The sequence below is a fragment of the Patagioenas fasciata genome, chromosome 1 (assembly GCF_037038585.1).
Source record: "Patagioenas fasciata isolate bPatFas1 chromosome 1, bPatFas1.hap1, whole genome shotgun sequence".
NCBI lineage: Eukaryota > Metazoa > Chordata > Aves > Columbiformes > Columbidae > Patagioenas > Patagioenas fasciata.
The window spans coordinates 23,300,735-23,318,718 of record NC_092520.1 but is presented as its reverse complement, the minus strand read 5'-3'; positions in this window follow the sequence as shown (position 1 = coordinate 23,318,718).

Below are 17,984 nucleotides of genomic sequence, written 5' to 3'. Positions count from 1 at the left end.
TTCAAAATCTGACTGGATGCATTCCTGTGTGATCTGCTCTAGGTGAACCTGTTTTAGCAGGTGGGTTGGACTAGGTGATCTGCAGACGTCCCTTCCAACCCCAGCCATTCTATGATTCTGCAATTCTGTGTTACTAAAATCTCCCAGGAATTAATCAGGTTTATCTGGATTTATGGGGTAGGAAGTATTTGCTCTGCTCTGATTCAGTTAAATAATGATCTGTACCAGCTGCCGTAAACTGAGTGAGTTCACATCTTTGATTCAGTTATGCCTACGCAGTTTGGAGTCAGCATCCTTCTCCTGCACAGAGCTATCTTCAGGAAGTTTTTCACTCGCATGAGGCTGGAGGAGATCACCACTGGCAGCCGTGTGGCTGCACTGCCTCACAGCCCACCATTCACATGTGGTCTGCCTTTCACCATGTCCAGCATGCATGGATAAAACACAAATACTCAGAGGCAACAGACATAGCCTGCAATGAAGTTCCCCTTAAAATCTTGTCTTTGCTCTGATGGCTTCAAGACCCTGGCTGATATTTCAGGTGCAGATGTGTTGCAACACCACCTTGCGTGTATTCGAGGTTGTCCCAGTGTCTCCCTTAGTTCCACACCTTACCGAGAGATCTGCCATCTCCCACTGTGTCCTGGGGCACTGATCAACTTGCAGGAAGGGACTGTGTCTCTGCACCACCAGTGAAATGAGGGTCATGGTGAAAGATCACAGCTGATAACTTGTATAGGGTGAGCTCATTCTTATATCACCACTGCGTTAACCCATTGGTTAGTAATCAATCACTGTCTGAACTGTCAGGCTGGGAGAGGGTTTGGTTGTTGTAGGGTCTATCACAAAAGGATCCCTTTTCAAGATTTCATCCTGTTCTGCTTTTTCTAGTAACTTAGCTGTAGTCTCAGTCCTCCTCCAGTCTGTGGGGCTGATGGATAGTCATTTCTTTCAAGGGTGACATGTACTTTCCTAAGGCATCTTTCACCCATGAAGATGTTCCCTTTACACGCAGACAACTCTCCTTCCTGCTACTAGAGCAGGAACACCTTGGAGGAAAGTCTGTATTAATAAATATTGCACACCCCGGACGCAGACAGAGGTCGTTTCAATTTGCCAAGTAGGTTCAACCATCCAGGCAGGACAATGAAGTTATTGCTGTCTAGACCTGTCTATTTTGGGTCTTTATGCCTAGGTCCCTGTGACATGTACCACAAGTAGATGTTGCACTTCACAGACATTTCTGCCAAATTTACTGACATCGCAGCAGTTGGAATGGGGCATTGATGATTTTTGTTGTGCTTTCCATTCAGGAGGTAGGACACCTTTCATAAACCTTCAAGGAGGAGAAATGTAGCAGTAAATATCTTCAGGTTCTGGCCTTCTTTTGTTCTTGATTTTAACAGCTCCTGTCCTAATTATAATCATTTGCCATGTGATATTAAAGCAATTATGAGTTGACTGTAATGCATGCAGATTACTTATTTCTTTGTCATGCACAAAATTTATTCACTGTGCTAGCAAATTCAGACACTGAACTTCAGCTTGTGACTCACAGCTTTGCGTAAATGATTCTACAGTAAAATCTGTGAAATAGTAAACCTTTGATAAACATTTTTGTTTAACAGATTCTTCATTGTTATTACTCCTTATAAGGACTCCTTACTAGCGGAAAAGAAAACACTCCCACACAAACATGGGCAATTTAGCTGGAGACATTTTATGAGGTAGGTGATTGTTTTATACTTGAGCAGATATTTATTGTGAATTACACTTAGTTACAGCAAAAATATCACGTGGGCAGAAATGCACTAGGGAAACTGAGAGCTAAACCTTGCCAGATTCCTTGTCCAAGAGTCACTGGGTCATTTCCTTAGATGCTGTGTGCAAATTGCTGCAGATCTAGTAACAGTGTCTGGAGGACGCAGCCCAGGATAAGAAGCTATCAAACACAGACCATTCATTAAAAATTAGAAGCCTCTCCAAAACCACATACTGGTCATGAACCAGATGAAATCGGTTAAACCATAGACAGGCTTGCTTTGCAATCTGTAAAGTAAATTTATGTCTGATGAAGTAATTGAAAACTTCATAGAAATCTTCTCCAAACTTGGTCAGCTTTACTAGATTATTCAAACCAATTTCAAACAAGATGCCAGAGTCTCCTGTCAGACTACTTAATATACCAACACTGGCACAATTGCTCTCCAGTGTCAGGAAAGCAGCAGATCCAGTATATATCCACAAAGGCATCTATGGACATTCAGGAGCCTGGGAAGTGAGCCTGGAAACTCAGAACATCACTGCCCAAAGCAGTGGCCAGCCATCCAAAACAACAGGGATTTATAGCTTGGCATAGAAACATTACAGCTGGTGACACTTATAAAGGGAAGGAAACGAACCTCAAAACCGTTGGTTACAGTTATGCCATGCATTTAGGGTTGCAAAATTAGACCAGGCAATTCCTTTAGCTTTATAATTGCCTGCCCAATATTCCTTCCAGCTGAATTACAAAAACAAAGTAACTACAGTTTCGTAAAACAGGTACAATTGCTTGCTCGTGAATCACATTGTGGCTCTTCTACAGCAAAGACTGGTTTCCAGCAGGCAAAACATGCTAATTAACAGCATCATGTCTGGGAGGGCAGCCCATGGCTGTGGACATCAAGATCAGCCCCACTGACCAGAGTGCCCAATACTCAGCTCTGAAGCAACTGTGCTTCTCTCTGTCCTATACAGCACTTCTGAAAGCTGGGCTTGTTCTTTTTGTACTTATTGATATCAGCTTCAGCATCTGAGGTTTAATTCATATCAAAACAAAGTCCTACTGGCTCCAGAGAGGGCCAAGTCAGGCCCATAATGATGGGAATTCTGTATTTTATTTAAGTGTGCAGCTGCCTCGCAAATGGTGGAGTTGTTAGTAAACATTGAATTAGTTCTATTTTAGCTCCCCATAATAAAGATCTTGCAGTAGTGCAATAAGGGAGAGGAAGCATAAGAGCCACTTGGAAAGGAACAACAGCTCTACAGAGTGAATGAAGCCTTTATTGCACAGCGGTCCAACAAAAACAGGATTCCATGACTGTAGCAGAGGAGCAGCAGCTCAGCAGTGTGCAGCCCTACAGCTATATCTTCAGGCAATTACATAAACTAAAATGTCACGGGATCCAATGGGGTTAATTGAAGGGGACTGCTATGGAGACAGAGCGTAGGACAACTCTTTGTTGCATGGATTCGCAAATACTTCACCTCAGCAAACAGGTCAAAAGATCCTGGCCTCTTCTTGTTTTTGTGTCCTGAGTGGGCACATTCACTGCCATGGAGCAGCAAGAGCAAGGGCTCAGCAGGGAACACAGCCAGACACAGGTGTGCCTGCAGCAGAGCTCAGGCAGGGACCATGGGCAAGGGCCTGAACTTGAATACTGTCCTTGGGCAATGGTGAGGTGACATGCAGGGTCCTGACACTCACCCTGCAAACGTCCCTAGAATGAAGCAAATACCATTTTAGCAAAGGTGCTGTTCTTCCACCTTGCTTATGGAGAGAGGGTGTCTGGAGAAGACTGGGAAGCAACTGTGCAATGCAAGGGTATTACAGGGAAATACCCATGGAAGTACTGGTAGTAAAACAGTGGATGTATGAGATACTGCCGTGGACAGCAATTATTGATTTTATTGAATCAAATAGAACTTGGTGGGACTTGCCTAGAAGACAGAAAGTCCTGGAGATTAAATCCAGGCATTATTGTATTCATACGATGTATTTGATAGTATCTCTTTCAACCTCAAAGAAAATTGTGATCCATGTGTCCATGATTTGGCATTGTCATATGCCTCCCCGTTTTCTGACACGTTGCTGGCAGCTCTATCTCATTTCTGCTGCTCCCTTCTAAAGACTTGCTAGTAAGGACACAAGGCAAGACAGGAAACAGTAGAGGTCAGGCAACTAACACATCAAACAGATTGTCTGTCTGTCTGTCTGTCTGTCTGTCTGTCTGTTCAGCCAGCCCTTCCTTCTCAGAGTCTACAGAGAGGAGGTCAGTCAGGAGATAGGACAAGTGGTCACCTGGGACTTTCACCCCTTTCCTTTGCATGCCAGGCAGAAGCTGAGCCCCACCGGTACTTTCACTCAAACACAAGTCACTCTACAAGGCTACACTTGGCACAGGCTGTTCACATCCATTCTTTTCCTATCAGGAATGAAAAATGACATGTGAATCTGTTGGTGGCAACTCTTCCTCTAAAATCACTGGATGGATCTTAAGTAGTCCTCATGTAACATTTCCCTCTTTCAGAATACATTTTCAGCAGCTGGCTGGTTTGGTCATGCTCCACTGCCCAAAATGTGAGGCTGGAAATGACAAATCCCAATTTGAACCTTGACTTCTTCTTTGGTGCTTTAGGCAGTACCTTGAGTGTGTTCCCCAGGAATTGCAAGTTGGAGGATTTTGGAAAGTTCAGCTGCCAGCAGCCAGTAAGACCCCAAGGAGCAACTCTTCTGCATGGAAAAGCCTTCATCCTTCTTCTTTATATGTGATTAGGGTTTTTTTTTTCTCTCCATCCTTTTCGTATCTCCCCTATGAAAAGGAACATAATGATACTTTGCCCACCTCTCTGGCATCCTTTGGATGACTAAGAAATGCTGTGTGTAATTTTATGACTTAAAGAAGGAAGGGCGGAGCTCTACCACTTGCTACTGTACTTAAAGCTGTAATTGTGTGCAAGTACTTGTAAATATCAAGGCCACCTTTGGAAACAACTGTGTGTAATGGCTCTTCTTGCTATATGCCATTTGTCCATAATGGCTAAATCAATGTAAAGTGACATGCATTTCTTTTTTCTGCTGTCCCTTAGGTTATTCTTTCCAGTTATGTATGTTCAGCTTTGACCTCCAGAAAAATCAATGAAGATTTAGTTGTTCTCAGAAAAAGCCAAGCTAAACATTTAAAGCATTTTCTGTCATCTTGGTGTGGCAGATGTAATCCCTCTCCCCCTCAGGTTGCCACAAAGGCCACCCAACTCAGAAAGCATTTTCTTGGATCTCATTCTTAACCATAATCAGTGAAATTGTTTTCACTTGTGTTCTCCTAAAAGAACCACTACCACTTCGCTGTTCCTGAAAAGTAAAGGCAGTTTTCACAAAGAAAAAAAAAAATAGCCAACCTATGTATCCATCGTCTGACACTCTGACATTCTCTTTGTGTCAAACCTTGACTTTTCAGTTCACTTTTACACACGGCTGTGATCACAACACCAGTGCTCGTGATGCAATCTGCCAGCGACCACAAGAAGACACGGCATAGCTATTGAACTGTATGTGGGAGTAACTGAAAATAATAAAAAATGAGAAAGAACATTAATTCCAAACTGAAATTTGTCTGTGTCTATGCAAAGGTAAATCTTTACAGAAGATTTAGGAATACATTTGTAATAAAACCTTCACTTTGGCACTTAGGTCTTCACTGTGGTTATTGCCTCCAGTACGACCTTCTGTGCTTTTCTAAAGGTCAGAAATCACAGCCAGTAAAATAATGCCTTACTTCTCAAGCAGCCTTGAGAAATGGTAAGATTTCATGTTTGAAGATACAGTTGTGCTCTTATTACAGAGAACAATTTTCAGGAATGATGCAACATCATCAGAACAGCTCTCTGCAAAGCGTAGCAGGGGATTAAAGGCATTGCACCCAGGTAGGTTTGGCACCACAGCTCATGCAATGGCTGTTCAGCAAAGCAGGTGGGGAACCTGAGCAATCTGGGGTGACCAAAGCAATTCGCTAGCATTCTGGAAAGTGCTTGGCTCTGATTTTAGCAGCTCAAATACTGAAGTTACCTGGATGTTGAGTAAGCAAATCATTGACTTAAGAGCATCGAAGTTCCAACAAGTAGAAGGTAAAAGCTATGAAAAGTACCTTCCTGGGGCCCTTTGACCCATTCCTCTCACCTAATTATCCTTCCTGTGGGTCGTGTGGAGCTTTGGAAGGCTGTACTTTGCAAACAGAAGCAGACTAAAGCAGGTTTGCCTGTCCAGTTTGACCAGTTGTTTGCACTTCTTACAAGGAGGAAGGAAAGAAGCCAATGTCTCCTGCAGCCCGTGGGTGTATCGGCATACATACCAGCTGTGCTGTTACCAACATTGCCAACCAGGCAGGATGCACGGCAGAACCATTTCAGCACTGATCACACCCTCTGTGCCTCAAGCACTCTTGGCTTTCCTGGCCCTGAGCATGGTGTAGGCGTGGGGTACGCTTGGATCTGGTAGGAGGAAAACAATGTGTAGCGTCAGTTTTGAAAACAAAACAAAACCAACACTCTGTTTATCTACAGCTGCTTGGTAAATGATGTCATCAAGACTCCGTTTCATTGCTTTGAGTGGAAAATGTTTCTGTCAAGCATCTTCCCCAGTGGTTGTGTAAGGACATAGTGTGCGGGGTGGAGAGTGCCGGGAACTGACACACACAGTCTCTGCTACATCTGCGGTCGCTGGTGCTATCATCACCACTTGCTCCTGGCAGCAGCTTAGTCAGCGGACGACAGCAAAGGGGAGCTCAGGAACTAGAAAGGTTTCTCCCAATGCCACTCATTGAACGTGATGTCCTTGCAGGGCATTTGTGGTGTGCAGATGAGCTTGGAAACTAGGTTGGAGGATATGTGGTGTTTGCAGGGAAGCGATGGTGAAATAGCCCACAGCTGCATTTCCCAGTGTATCTCACTCTCCCAGCTTTTCTGGCTCAGCCAAGCATCAGCAGCCATGATGCAGAAATCTTCTAGAACTTTTCTTAAAAGCCACAAGCCAGCTGCAACTTGACTGGTGTCTTCAAAGTAATCTGTGGGGGATTTCTGGAGGACAAACTGAAGCAGCCAGGGCATGTGGGTCACCATGTCTTACTGACAGAAAGAGGCAAGTCTGGGCCCCACAGCCCAGCTCTGGCAAAAACAGGCAGGAGCTGCATATCAGAGGTGGCTCTGGAGGACAGGTCAGGCACACAGGATTTGGAAACGTGGTATTTGAGATTGCCTAGTGTAACTGGGGCTTCTGAAGAAAAAGCCCAGGAGATGTGTCAGCAGGGTATGACCTGCCTCCTCCTTCCTGCCTGGCTAGACCATCCGTCACCCATTTAGACCACTGCAACAGATACAAACCTGATTACCTGCTGAACCATCAGCTGCTTCATTCACCGCCTTCTCCAGGAAAAAAAAAACCACACCAACCTACACAGAAAACACCGCCGCCCCAATAGCTCACACTGAGGAATGACAAAAGGACAGGGCACCTAGCCATGCCCAGACTGAAGGGGTGCCGCTTGATCTCGTGGCACAAACAGGACAGGGAAGGGAGCCAGCACTGCAGTGAAGGGAGTAGGGAGGGAGACAAGGAGAACAGTGAATGCACCATCCTGCACCACACCACAGAGGACCAGGAGGGTGTCCTCAGCAGGCTTGGAGCCAGGCTCTCAGCTTGATGAGGAGTTCAGCAGAAAATGTTGTGCACATGTAGAACTCAACAGATATTTAACACAACGATATTACGCACACAAAAACACTATAGCTATGCATTACTGAGATAATGCTAGCAAGATGAGAATATTTATTTAATATATGCTGTGAAACAGGAAAAAAAAAAACATCCTTTACTTTTCAAAAGACCCTGTAACTCTCTCCTGTGCTCCCTCTTTTGTGCTCAGCCTCAGCTGCCACATGCTGGTCTCTGTGAGGATGGGGACAGCCAGCAGAATCTTCACATTGGGCCACCACGCAGCCAGGGATACTCCATCCTGCCGTGATATATCCGGCTCAGGTGCCTTGTGATTCCTGGGCTCAGTGTTTGCCTATGCACAGAGGCAAAAAACACTCAGAAATACTTCTCTGAGCATTATAGATTTGTGGTGGGGATGGACCCTACTAGCCCTGGGGTAAGAGCCTCCTATGGTTGTTCCCATGTCATTGATCCCTGTGATGCTTAGTGGGTGCATTTTAGGAGACAGGACTAATGCCCACATCCCACCCTCTTATTTCTCTGATCCAGTGCTAAGGTGGTGTCAGTAGCTCCTGTCCTTGTCTATGCAGCCTCACCCAGACAGTAATCCCCTGCTCAGGCTGGTGCCCACAAGGTTTCTGTTCCCCACAGGTTTCCTTCCTCAGCCGGCTGCTCTGGCTCTCACAGCTGAGAGTGACACTCTTCCCAGAGTTGATCAATAGCAACAAGGACCTGGCTCAAATTAGAGCTGTTGCTGGTAACAACTTGCTCAAGACTCCGAGCACGGCCCCAGGAAGATCAAACAAAGCTGTCCGAGTCCCCCACGAGCAACATTTTCTCCAAGCATAAGGAATGAATCAAGGAGCTCAGTAATCCTGGAAGAAGAAAAGGGCAACATGAAAATGAGCAGATGATGTACAGTAACCAGCAATTCCTTTCCCAAAGCACAGCCAGCTCTTGTTTGGAGGTGCCAGGAGAATCCTCTCAAGAGCCTCAGCTCCCAGGTTTCTATGAGCTGATGACTTCTGCTGGCACCCCTTTCCCCAGCTCACTCCCATGGATTGCATGGTCATTTCCTTAAAGTACAGAAAAGCCGGAGAAGGGAGAAAATCACCAGAAGCCATCCTTTCTCCTTCCTTCTTCTGTCTCCACTTAAAAATGATACAATTCGAAAAATAATCTTTGGAGCTCAGGATATCTTCCAATTTTCTGACCCTTTGGGTCACGTTAGATCATAGCCTATCACTTTTCACATGCAGAGGCTAGAAATTTGCCTTGAATGGCAGCAGAGATTCAGCTCCAGAAGCTAAGGATTTTTAAGTAAAAGAAGTCCAAGAAGAATAGAATAGAGTAGAATAGAATAGAATAGAATAGAATAGAATAGAATAGAATAGAATAGAATAGAATAGAATAGAATAGAATAGAATAGAATAGAATGAATAGAATATTTCAGTTGGAAGGGACCTACAAGTATCATCTAGTCAAAGTCACACCACAGGACTTGTACTCTGAATGCAAAAATACATAACACTAGAAATAATTTAGAAAAATGAACGAGAAAATAAGTTTCCCTTGCCTTTGTGAAGGTTTTCTGCTGAGGAAAGCTGCATTTTCTTGAGAAAAGCAGCAGCAATGACTACACAAATCTATCTTTATTATTCAGAAAGAAACTTTGACGCTGTTTGTCAGTAATAAAATCTTCTGTCAGTTCATCTGCTTGTAGATAGATTATACAGAGATTATGGTCAGGAACAGAAAATAAATATAAGAAATAAAAGAAGCATAAGAAATAAAAGAAATTTAAACCTTCCAAGTTTGCATTCCCTTTGAGAAATCTTTCATTAAGGAGTTTGCTGATCTGAAATGTCCTTAGGACAAAAAATGGTGTTGACAAACTGCAGGAAACCTGCTGAGGTTTCCCATTTTAAATGGGAATGGTTAAATGGTTAAATGCTGTAAACTATTACAGCAGCTGTGTTGTAGGGTCCATAATTTCCTTGCTTGAGTGGATGCTGTTATATGTGCGATACCCCACAAAAGAAACATCATCTTCTTTTCCCTCACCTTTTGCAGCGTGCAAAATACCATCCCAAAACTAGATCAAATGGTTTTGCAGCAAACCCTAGTGTTCACTGGGAACTGAGACAAAACAGTGAACATCTATGGGTTAATATTTTTATAAACCACTTTGAAACTGCAGATTGCACAAGCTCACCAAGGAACAGGCTGATTTCGTTTAGGAAATGTGAAGGTCTGGCTTTGGTTTTGCTCTTGTCACATCTGGCTTTATATAACTGGGGCAAACACTGAGTTGTGACTTGGGATGGCAGCGAGCATCTACATGGCTCCTGTGGAGTAAATCTGACCTGCAGGAGGGCTTAAGAAGAGTGAATGGGATTAGAATCCACTGTTTTTCCAGGAGATGCATGGGTTGAAGTGAAGCACTTCAGCCCAGCCTCTGCTGAAGCTTTTGGGGAAGAGGGGGGTGGGGGCAGCTCCTGCCCTCGCAGGGGTGGCAGCCCTAGGACCCTCCCCTGGGGAGTGGAGCTGCAACCTAAGCCCCAGAGCTTTTCCCTCCAGTGAGTACAGAGCCCCACATCCCACATTTGATAGTGATTGGTGAGGTGGTTCAACGTTTCCATTATACACTGCTGAGCTGGAGATGGAGAAAGTGCCCTGACCACAGGACTACAGACCACAGTTCTGTGGCGTTTTAACATGGAGATACCAAAAAGGAGTTGCTGTGGAGAGTGGAAATTATGACAATTATACCAGATTTCTGCTGCTATTTGCTAAGTGATTCTCTAAGTCAAATAATCTAAAAATGCCTCTTAGCAGTGTCCAAGCCACAGCTGGTGGTCATGCCTGAGGGCATGGGTTCCCCCCTAGATGGGAGCTGCTCCAGCAGCCAGAGAGAGGGTCCCAGATACATCCCCTCCTGCAGTAATCCCAGAACTGCTAAGGGGCAGCCGTGCTGGCAAGAGACTTGTTCTGTCCTATTTTTCCAGATCCCTTTCACACCCAGCAGCATGAGATTCACTGGGGGATTTGGAATGGCTGAGGGGTCAGTGGGCAGCCTTCAAGCCGCAGGGAAGGATAACAGGCTATTTTTCCAAGGAGCTCGTGTTCTTACAGACACCTACTCATGCGGCTCCATCGTATTTCAAGTCATGAAGAGATGGACCTCCTGATACTAAAGGAATGAAATCAATTTCCCTAGCCTGGAAAATATGAGGATCAGGGTAGACCCTTGAGGACCTGGTTGTGTGGAGAAAGGAGCTGAAATAGGCAGAGACTCACAGCTAAACAAAGCAGGTGGTACACTGAAGAGATTACAGAAGGCTGGGGCTGAGCAGGACTCAGGAATTTTTCCACATTTTCTAGCCCCAAAGTAGGAACACCTAACCCTACTGCCCCTTCATTCTTCTTTTTTACACACATCTCTAGACTGTTCTTAAACATTCATAAGCGTGAGGTTTTCTGGGATTGCTGTGCTCCTTTTCCAGAGATAACTGTCCAGATTCTTAGAAATTATTTCCGAATTTCTGGCCTAAATCCCCATGCTGCAGCTTAAATCCATTACTTCTAGTCTTCTCCACAGCTGATGTGGAGGAGAGAAGGGAAGCCCTGCTGAGAGAGAGCTGAGCTGTGGAAATGCCTGAGGGCAGGATGTCACCTCAGCACTAAGTTTGTGGTTCTCAGAAATAAGGTGAGATCTGAGCTGGTGCCGTGGACCCCAAGTGCTAATAGATGGGAAATTGCAGCTGGAGGTGGGATCCCAAGGAGGATTTGATTGTGACCTGCTCTCCAAAGCCCAGCTGAAGACATAGGAGGTCAGAGAAGAGTAGCTGTGGCCCAGGGGTATGAAAACAACAGCTCAGGAGCAACCCATCCCCTTGTGCAGAAAGACCAGAAGTTTGTCTAAGCAAGTATCTTCTCAATTAACTGACATGCAAAATAAGAGATAACAACAATTGGAAACATGGGCAAGCAACACAAAGAAGCACGCAAGCATTGTTCATTTGCTCTGGGATGAAATCAGAAAGAAGAAAGCCCAGCTGGATCTTAGACTGGCAAGGGACAAAGACAAACATGCAAGAATGTTACATATACATTAACAGCAAAAGGAAATTTGGAGAAATTGTGAGTCCACTAATAAATGGTGGAGACAACCTACTGACAGATGACAGGCAAAAGACAAAAGTGTTCAATGCTTTTTTTGCATAGGTTTTCATTGGCAGAGCCTATTCTCTCACCTTACAGGTCCAACGTGGTTTGGAAGGAGGGAACAATCAATGGCAGGAGCAATAAACGAAGCCCTACCAAGAGAAGTTGTAAGTATTCAGATCCATGTGAGCAAATGGGATTCACCTGAGGGTACTGATGTGACTTCATGGCTGCTGTCTGTCATCAGAAATTCATGATGATCAGGGATAGCTCTGATAACTGGAAAGTCTCCTTCCGCATTCTCCTGCAAAACCTGAGCAAACATGAGTTGGATGAACAAACTAGTAGATGGACTGAAAATTAGCTGGACCATTAGGTCAAAGAATAGTAATCAATGTCCTGATGGTCCATCTGGCAGCCAGTAATGAACAGAGGACCCCAGGGAATGACACGAAAGCTGATGTAATTCAATATTTTCATCAGTCACCAGGCTGATGACACAGAGGGCACTTTCAGCACATTTATAGATGGTAATACACTAGAAGCAATGACATTCATTTCCATTTGGCAGAGCTGGTAGAGCTCCAGTCCAGAGGGAGCTTGAGAAACTTGGGACCTGGGTCAATATAAACCCCTCTGGGTTCAACAGAAGCAGTGCAAACCCATCCTATCATCTACATAACAACCATGCAAGAAAGGACCTGGGCTTTACTATGAGACTACAGTGAGAATTTAATGTGAATCTGGCAAATCATATACTAGAGATGCGTTAGGAGCGATGTGACTGGCAATCAGAGGGTTGTTATTGTTCCCTTTCTATAAAGTGTTGATGAGGGTGCCCCAGAAATGTTGTCCCATGTTGGGACATCCTTCTCAAGAGGTCATTGAGAAACTAGATGAAGTCCACTGGAGTGCTGCCAAGACAGTCAGTGGCTTAGAGTGCATGATCTACAGGAGGTGCTGAGGGACATGGTTTGGGTAGTCTGACAAAGACGTGGCTTAGAAGAAGTCTCAAACCAGCCTGCACCTACGTGAAGGGGAGTGACAAAGGCAGTGGAGCCAAACTCTGCACATTAGTAATGAGTTATACATAAATATTCTGTTCACTGGAGTAAACAGGTTTGTCTCTTCAGGAGCCTGAAGGAGGATCATGGAGTGGACCTCTATGGCAGAGCTCTGACCACAGACTCCAGCCTTGCTCCTCTTCGGGTGGCCCCAGCCATCTCCCTGTGAGCTGGTGCCCAGGCACTGTTCTGGGAACAGCTCATGCCCACAATCTGTCCCCAAAAGACAGCAGGGACAGGGTGGTGCTATGTTCCTCCCACACAGTTTTTAACAGGGCTCTGTCAGGCATTGCACCCTAGAACACCTCCACAAGCCTGGTGCCACACCTCACGGCACGCAATGCAAAACCGGTTTTGCCTTTTAAAAATGCCACTCTCATGGGCTCAAACACAGCTGTCATGTCACTTTGGATATTTAGAACTGCAAGAGAGAAAAAAAAATAGGAAAAATTGTCATATAGGGACCTGAGGATCACAGAGGGCCCAGACAAGACCCAGGACTGAATGCTATTTCATGTAGACCTGGCTAATCTAGCAGCAATTGCTTTTAAGCAGAGTAGGTACAGACCAGTCCACAGGGCCTTGGGACTGGGAATTAGTCACCAGCCCTTTTCCAGCCAGCAGCAGAGGCACAACTGGGGAAACTGAAGGTCGATTTCCAGGAGAAACCTCCCTCACAGTCACAAGTCATCCACCAGTTCGGCTCCCTACTAGCAGGACACTGAAGACCAGGGAGGGCAGAAGCAGTGAAAGGTGGAGGCTACCATGTCACCTCCATGTAACTAACTTTTGTAATTACCAGTTTCATTTGTACAACTTGGAGGCATGTGTCTGTGCAGCACGGTGGGGAGCACAGGTGACCTCTCCTTGCCTGTCCTTACCTCTCCTTCTCTACTGTGTCCACATGGAGAGATATGGACCCGTGAAAGTGCCGGTTTCCTCCTGTGGTTTCCCCTTACTGTGCAAGAGGACAGTGCAGGCAGCAAGGCAGCTCATTCCCCAGGTTAAAAGAACTCAGTTCTGCTTCAGATCTTGGTTATACTTTATCAGATTCATATCTGAACATCTCATTAACAAAGGCAAATGAACTATAATGTCTTCTAAGCAAGGTTGCTCAGAAATCCCCGGATCAATCGAAAGCCCAGGAAAACAATTCGTTGCATGTGATCCACGTGTTCTTGGAACTTTAGCTATATTTGGCAATACATCTTTGTTCACTCAATTAGCCTAATTACATGCATATTTATTGTCCGCTGCTCTTTAGTATCTAGGCAAAATCAAAATAGGCTGTTTCACTACTGAGGTGGCAATTTTGCATAAGAAATATGGACAGTTTTACATCAGACTAATAATGTTAATCCATTATTCAAAACCAGCGCTAAAATTAGCAGACACCTTAACAATCAGATGCATATTTTATCTTCAAGGTATGACACAGACCTCTGCCTCCTATCAATAGCCCTTGATACGCTTCTTGATACACTCTTCTATGCCAAGATCACTGGCATGAGATAGGCACGTGAGACTCAGATTACCTCTTATGTTTGTATCTTCCTGTTTAAATACTAAAAGGACTTCAGAAGTCATGCTCCATTTGCATTCATTTGCTACGTGCCAGAAACCTCATAAACATCCAGATCTGGCATTTTGTATACCTTTTTAATACCAAATCACTTCTGCACTTGCTGATACATGTTTGTAGGAAAATGGAGTGAAACTCACTTTCAGAAATGCACCTGCTTGTGCCCACTCCAGATGCACTAGTGCATCCTTGAGGTCCTCCTTAAAATGACACAGCATCTTTCCCCGCTTGGGTGCTCAAGGGATGGGGAGCCCCTAACACAGAGCAGGTGCTGTAGCTCATCCACATGTTTTAAATAACAGCAGAAGTCTTGTTGTGCAACAGCCACAAAATGGTCCATTAGGATGTCTTTTAACAGGACATATGTGAGCAGCACTTGGACAGATGGAAAAATCCACTCTTTACCAACCCTTAATCTGCAGGGACATCACCACTTGAATGGGATCCTGGGCACCTTGAAGAATGCAATAAACCCAAACAGAGCTCTCTTTTTTGTTTTTTAGCCTCCATATGTTGTCTGAGACATGAAGAGGTGAGAGAAAGGGTAAAAAAAAATCTTAGTTCTGGCATCAAATCCTCAGTTGTCGCTCCTGCCTGTGCTGATGGAGTGGTTACTTCATGCCTAAAGCCCCAACTTAGTTCAGAGAGAGGTGGAGGAAATATGACTGCTCCAAAGATCATGGAATCATAGAATTATTTTGGTTGGAAGAGACCCTCAGGATCACTGAATCTAACCATTGACCTAACTCTGGCAGTAAATCATGTCCCTAAAAACTTCATCTATATGTCTTTCAAACAACTCCAGGGGTGGTGACTCAATCACTTCCCTGAGCAGCCTGCTCCAGTGCTTGACAACCCTTTCCCTGAAGAAATTTTTCCCAATATCAATGGCGAAGAATGTCGAAATACTGTAAATCTGGACTGTGGACTTGTGTCCGCATTGCTGGGTTGCACAGACCAGAGGGTGGCTGCCCAAAATGTGGGTTTCACCCGGGGTGGCTGCTCCCTGTGGAGGAGCAAAATATTCTCATGTACCTCCTTCTCTTCATGGGCTGTAGAAGATGCTTTGCTCAGAAGCTGCTAAGATGTCTCATTTCAGGTGAGGGGAGTCCTCCCGAGCTACTGGACAGGACTCAGGGCTGACTTGTGCGGGCCAGAGAGGTATCTGCCCCCATTGCTGGTGCTGGGCATGGTGGGTTGACAACCAAACCTTTCCCTTCCCAGCAGCTGAGTACAACCCACCTATTTTCACCCAAATCAGCCTAGTTGCATCCACATTTATTGCCTGCTGTTGTGTTTCAGGTAGGTGACACCTCCTTAGCTGCTTCAGATCCTAAGGGGCTGCCAATGCCATGCTGCTGTCACTGTGGTTTCTCTATGACCTCTGCATCCCCCCAGGCTTCTGACAGTTCTGTCTCCTGGGGTTAAAGAGACTTTAAGACTTCTTATTATCCAAAGAACAGTGGAGAGTCTGCTTGCTGAGCGTGGTTCAGATCAAACAATGTTCTTACAGGCTCCTGGCTGAGAGCCCCAGATGACAGGCGCATCGTTTTGCCTGAACTGGGGTTTATTTGCAGGAGGGGAAAGAACCATCAGCTGCAGGGCCGAAGTCTGTAATTCACCCAGCTGACTCAGTCAGGGGAGAGTTTAGTCCCCTCTTCTCAGAGCTGTGCCCAAAACCAACATTTGCTGATATTGGCTTCCTATCCCAATGGGGAGAAATTACTGTGAAATGTTTACAAGGACCGTTTGAAACCTGAGGAGAGGATGTTTTAAGTAATGAGGAAAGAGCATAATACCTTAGAAGAGACATTTTCCAGCTTTAAGAATTAATTACCACTTCCCAGTAATGCAGGTTGACTATTAAATAACATTGCACAATTTCCTGGACAGATACACTTTAATGGCAATATTGTGCACAGACCAAGAGTAAAATACAGTTCCCTGAACCGTGGCCCTGCCAGCCCAAGGAACATGGGCAGATGCCTTTGCCCAAGCATTTATCCAGCAAAACCCAGAGGACCAGGCATGGGGCTAAAGCAGTCACCTGTACACAGCAGCTCACACCATGAGGGCCTCTGGCTGAGGATTCCTCCTATATTCAATCAAGAAAGGAAAACATGGATACCAAGTAACCAAGAGCATTTTTTTTAATGGCAGCTGTAACATCTATGAAGCTCTATAATCATTACGTAAACTTTGCTACATAGTTTTTCAGTTGTAAATCAAGTATCATAAGCCAGCTCTCAACTTCTATATCCTAATTTTAATTTTGGTACTGTGGGAAGATAGTTTATAACCGGATATACTCTGCAGTATACACTGATGTAACAAGTCACAATATGTACTTATACTTCTTTCAGTCAAGAGCATCGAACAACAAATGTAATAACAAAACTTCATAAGCCAGTTATCTCAAAATCATTTTCAATAAAAAGGCATTGCTTTCTCCTTCTTTTTAGATATGTGGAAACAGGAGAGCAGTGGAAGAACAACTCTGAGAATGAATGGGGTTTTCTGCAAGTCTGAATTGTCACTAATTACCCAAAATCCAAGCTGAATTGCTGTTTTGTGAGCCATAATAAGGTTTTCAGGGAAGTCACTCCGAAGATACCTTGGGATGGCAGCTCTTTGGAGTATTGCATGGTACCTCGATGCAGTGGTGCTACAACAGCATCACCCCTGGAGGTATTGCTCTCAGGAAGGACAAATGGTTTCAGATCCCAGGTTTAGGAGCAACTGAAGAGATTGTGCTGTCTTAATGGTGTGAACTGCCAACAGTCATGTGCCAAGTGCAACAATTGCTGCACAATGTCAGCTTTCCCCAAAGGACTTCATTCTGAACCTATTCAGTCCTTCCTACATAAACAGCAGCTTCACAAAAAGCCATTGAAGTCCCCCAGGACTAAAATTGTTTTATAGGAGACCCAGGCATGAGATGCAGATTTTGTTCTAGTCATTCATCCATCTGTCGAAGCCTTGACAATGTCTGAAAAAGATGGATCCCAGTTCTGGCCCATAGTGTGAGTGCAGTCCTCCTTATCCACAGTCCACCTTGTCCACTGACCTTCATATAAACAAACCACAGAAATAAAGCATGGGTCTGCAGAATCAACCATTGCTTGTGTCCCTGCCAAGAGGCAGAGAGTAAACAACCAGGTCCAGGCTGCTGGAGCAGTGTAGAAAGTGAGGGGAACATCCGTAAAGCCATTTGAAGAAAACAGCTGTGTCTCTGTCTAGGGATCCGTGGCTCCTCAACTGAAGCACACGAAACAGGTCGATGGCAGTAGCTATTTTAAAATTCATGAAGTCTTAAAGCACTATGGGATGATTTTGGTGCTTGGAGATAAGCAGACAAAATAGCCCAGCTGGGGGGAAATACGGATGTAGTAGGAGCTACAATAGTGCGTGATGCCGCACATGTCCCTTCTGGAAACCTACTCATTCGTCTTGTCAGGGGAAATTGCTGTGATTCTGTTTCATAGTGAAGGTGGTGGGAGGAAGGAGACAGATGCATATTTTCCTCTGATCAAGGAGAAAGGCCAGGCCATGCCCCACTTAACCGCCTGAAACTGCCCTAGCCTCCAGGTGAAGGCCTTAGAGACTGGTGATGACAAATAAATATACAGCAGGGAGAGTGCAAGTGGCTGTAGCCCAAGAGAAACAAGGCTTCAGAGCTCCTCTGCTACCACTTGAGAAA